A 4,782-nucleotide genomic window follows, 5' to 3' on the forward strand; every position below is an offset into this window, starting at 1 on the left:
CCGGCGGCAACGTCGTCAACTCAGGGGGAAATACATCCGGAAACTCGTGGACTACTGGGATGTCCTCAAGTCCCGGCGCCGCCGTAGGTACCTCCACAACAGTCGCTAGGAAAGCGATACACCCGCTACTCAGCATCTGTCGAGCCCTCGCCGAAGATATCCAGGTGGCAAACAGAGTGCTCCTGCAGCCTCTGAAAGTGAACTTCTCCTGGCCTGGCTCGCGGAACGTCACCGTCCTCGCTCCACAGTCGATCGTAGCATAGTACCGCGCCAGCCAGTCCATACCGAGCACAACGTCGAAATCCTGCAGCTGCCCTCATGTGTCCCGGCTGACCACATCCGTAGCACCGGCCCTCCCTCTGCTCACACTGTCTGGGCCAGTGTGGTCCTCCGCAGATCACACACTGCGGCGCCCTCTCAGGCTGTCCTCCGTCCTCTGGAAAGGGGCCATTCCTCTCCTGACTCTGCCCCACGGCCTGAGTCCTCTCCTGAAGTGACAACTCACCTCTCTCCACCCACAAGGCCTGCTCCATGGACGCATCTAGGGTCCTCGACCTCTGCGCCCGCACTAACCTGAAGATATCTGGTCTCAGCCCCTGCTCGAACATGTAAACCCTATGTGCCTCATCCCTGGCCACAAATGGCACACAGTTCAGGAGTCGAGTGAACTTCCGAATGTACTCCTGCACTGGACGATCACCCTGCTGGATCCTCCTCAAATCCTGCTCGAGCTTCTGTTTCACGCTGTTGGGAAAATGCATTTCGAACAGCATTCCACAGAACTCATCACATCTCATCTGGGAAGCTACCAGTCCAAGATCTCGTCGCACTTTCCTCCACCAATCATGAGCATCGCCTGCCAAGCAATGGACTCCAAAGGGTACCTGCTCCCTCTCTGGAATGTAAAGATCCTCGAATAACCTCTCCATAGCACTGACCCAACCCTCAACAACCCAGGCCTCAGTGCCTCTACCATCGAAGATCGGTGGATCAAATCGGCGAAAACGGGCTAACCTCTCCGTCCACCGCTCCTGCTCGGCCTCAGTCAACGGTACAGGCCCCCTGGCAGGCGCAACTGGCGCTATAGGAATCTCCACCGGTGGGGGCATAGCTGCGGCTGGAGCTGACGCTGGAGTAGTCGGGGGTGGAACAGTCTGCTCTGGTACACTCGGTGCTGAACTCGGTGACTGAGCTATCCTCTCACACAACCTCTGCAACAACTCCCCCTGCTGCCTCGTCACCTCAGTCAGGGCAACCAACTGTGCACTTAGGTCAGGGGGTGCGCCAGCCTCAGGTTGCGCACTCGGCCCTACAACAGGGGGTGCACTCGCCTCCGGTCTGTCACTCTGCTCCTGCCGAGCACTCTGCTCCATCTGCTCGGGTCTCTCAGAAGGTCCAGCACGATCTCGCGCCAACTCGGCGCGCTCCCGTAACGAAGGTCGACCTCGGCGACGATACATAGCTGCAAAGAACAAGTCGGGGTCAGATACAATACAACACTCTCGACCCAATCAACGAAAGTCTGGAAGGCGGTCCCTGTTTTCCTCCAAAATTATGTCGTCTGCAGCCAACATAATTTCTCTGGCCAAAACAGGAACTCCTTCAGTCACTCACTCCGCTCGAGGAGGAGTTAGAACAATTAATCATTGACTTTCGCAATTAATATCACGCCTCTCGCGTCTTGCTTTCCTAAGGTTTGCCAAACTTAGGTTTCCTAGGTCCCAACGACCTATAGCAAAGCTCTGATACCAACTTAATCTGTCACGCCCCGGATGTCTCGTTCCCCGGGCACGCCGACAAATCCGCCGTATACAAAGGAATTTTCCCTGTATACGAAGCGACAGCTGTACCTGTAAATCATACAATACTACAAACAGTAGTATAGAGCTGCTAAAGTAAACAGAAGCTAAACAAACTGAGTTTCACATACATAGTCCAAAATCCAAAATACAGAGCTACTCGCACTGGCGAGTTAAGTATACTATATACATGAACCCGAAAACCAAAACGTCTACCTGCAATAGGGGTGCCTCTAGCTCTGCTCGTCGGGTAGGGCTCTAACTCGCGACGCTCTTGCCTCGATCCGTCTCGGAGAGTGCAGCAGCCAAAACCTGGGGCTCTGCAAAACAGGGGTAACAACAGGGCGTGAGAACTACTGTAAAAACAGGTAGTCCTCAGTGGGTGCCGCCCTAAACAACATCGGTCCACCCACTAAGTCTACAGAAGGGAGCCAGGATAGTAGTAAATGCAGGAATGAAATCTACCGCTATGAATCACTACACTATCATGCTCTACACTAACCAACTGTAGGAAATGTCAAATCTGACCCAATCCAATCGGGACTGTAAGCATACCCGTCCCTGGGACTGTGAACACACCCGTCCCTGCCCAGTTGTGACAATCAGCTACCTCCACACTACTGTCCGTGGAGAGCAAGTCCAACTGGCATGAGCGACACCAACGCAAAAGCACTAAGCCCGCCTCCGGAGTGGCACTCGTGGGAGCTACCCAACCGAGTATGCAGCGTGTCTCTGTCGAGCTCAAACAGGCTCTAACAAGCCAAAGTCAAGTAACCGACTCACACTGGTCTAACAACCAACTAGTAACGTGCCCTCGGCACAATCTGACGCCAAAACGGCGAACCGGGTCCACCGTCAACCCCGACGGCACCCAACAGTCCGGAACAGCCTGAACGCTACTGTAAAAATACACTCGGCATCCCAGCACGAGTGTAACTGAAATCTAAACTACCTGGAATACTCACTATGATGATACTGAAACCGTATAAAATCATACCACGGTCCCTAGGGCTAAATCAGGTTGTTAACATATGCCGATCGTTATCGCGTTTTCTCCTAAGTCAAATCCAAGTCCAACATGTATATTCATATTTATTAATCATGTTCTCAAATCGTATTTATCCAAGATATAATCAATGAGATAGAGCTACACATGATTTATACAACTACAAATCATACATGTCGACTAATGCTATACTTAGGAATAAACCGATGTAACCCACCTCTCAAGCAACTCCTGGCAGCGAAGAAAGTGGCCCGGATCCAAAATGATCCCTCGCTGGTCCGTCGAAGTCCCCGGTTCTCCTGCTGCGAAGAAGTAAACCCAATTACACTCAAAATCACGAAATCTGCCCAGAAAACAGCAGCGAAGAAAGCGTTAAATCCGACCAAGCTAACCTTATCCAAATTCAGCAAACAAGGGTTCTGAAGCTTCGTCTCAAAGTCACGAATCCAATGGTCCAGGTTTCGCTGAATTCCGACGCTCCTACGCAGAGAACGGGCCAGAATACGAAATGTCGACGTTGGAACCTGCGAAACAGCATCTCTGAAATCTGCTCGGCAAATAGCAGCCTAGTAAAACTAGGGTTCGACAGGGCAAACCTGCTCCAAAAATTGCGATCTTGGGCTCAGAATCTTCGTCTCGAAGTCGCGAATCTAGCACGCCAAATTTCGTCGCGTTTCGACACTCCTGCGCGGAAAACGAGCCGAAACACCGACGGTCGACACTGAAATTCTGCGAAAACAGCACCATGCTCGGATTCAATGGAGCTTGAAGTAGAGAAGAAATCCATGGAGGAAAGAGAGCTACCCACCTCTAACAGCGACTCCAATTCTGGCACGGCGTCGAGAACGACGGAAACACATCCTCGCCTAGTTTCCTCGTAACGCTACGATCCCAACCGCACCCTCGAACGGCTTCGCGGCGCGTCGTCGGCGTCGAACTCGTGCTCGCGGCTACCTTCTCCGAGCTCTTTGCTTCGGTTGAACAAAGAGAGAAGTAGAAAGATTAGGCAATGCCCACCTAATTGTTGATAAGCATGCAAAGGGTGCACGTGGCATCCAAGCCACCCTAATTTGCATGCACAGGTGAACGTGGCATCCAAGCCACCCCAATTAGCACCAACCGACATAAAACATAAATAAGTTAATTAATTAATAAATAAAATAAGGATACTACATCCTCTCCCACTACAAAAAGTTTCGTCCTCGAAACTTAAACATACCTCAACACGGAGTAACGAACAGGTCGGGGTAGGACTCTCTCATCACCGTCTCAGGCTCCCAAGTCGCCTCCCGCTCCTCGTGATTGCTCCACTGCACTTTCACATACGGGATGACCCGATTGCGCAATTCTTTCGTCTCCCGAGCAAGAATCCGCAACGGTCGCTCCTCGTATCTCAGATCCTCGCCGATCTCAAGTGGAGTGAAGTCGGTCACGTGAGAGGGATCGAAAACATATCTTCTCAATGCTGAGATGTGAAACACATCGTGGATGCCAGCAAGTCGCGGGGGTAGAGCTATCCTGTAAGCAACCGGTCCGATACGCTCCAATACCTCGAAAGGGCCAACAAACCGTGGACTAAGCTTTCCACGTACTCCAAATCTGCGTATCCCTCTGGACGGCGAGACTTTGAGAAAAACATGATCTCCAACCTGAAACTCCAAGTCTCGTCTCCTGGTATCGGCGTAGCTCCTCTGTCGGCTCTGTGCTGTCAAAAGGTGTCGTCGAACGACTCTCACCTTTTCCTCAGCCTCAAGTAGAATCTCTGGTCCAAGCGTCCTCCGCTCACCCACATCACTCCAAAACAGGGGGGATCGACATTTGCGTCCATACAACGCCTCAAACGGAGCCATCTGGATGCTCGCTTGATAGCTGTTGTTGTACGCAAACTCAACTAGTCTCAAATGCTGATACCACCCTCCTCCAAAGTCCAGGACACAAGCCCTCAGTATGTCCTCTAGAGTCTGAATGGTCCGCTCT

The 4,782-nt window shown here is 51.9% G+C and overlaps 1 long non-coding RNA gene across 3 annotated transcripts; it reads right to left on the reverse strand.

The window, feature by feature from the left end:
• Positions 1-1,907: 1,907 nt before the first annotated feature.
• Positions 1,908-4,391, reverse strand: LOC109705366. 3 transcript variants are annotated; one of them, XR_002214707.1, is made up of 6 exons: positions 4,025-4,391; positions 3,614-3,870; positions 3,402-3,534; positions 3,198-3,329; positions 3,023-3,107; positions 1,908-2,119 (listed from the first exon to the last, which is right to left on the reverse strand). It is a non-coding gene; the product is annotated as an uncharacterized LOC109705366 (long non-coding RNA). The 3 variants fall into 3 exon arrangements; XR_002214708.1 differs by having other exon boundaries at positions 3,614-3,771; positions 4,025-4,389; XR_002214706.1 differs by having other exon boundaries at positions 3,614-3,776; positions 4,025-4,389.
• Between the last annotated feature and the right edge of the window lie 391 nt (positions 4,392-4,782).

The sequence above is a fragment of the Ananas comosus genome, unplaced genomic scaffold, assembly GCF_001540865.1.
Source record: "Ananas comosus cultivar F153 unplaced genomic scaffold, ASM154086v1, whole genome shotgun sequence".
NCBI classification, from domain to species: Eukaryota; Viridiplantae; Streptophyta; class Magnoliopsida; order Poales; family Bromeliaceae; genus Ananas; species Ananas comosus.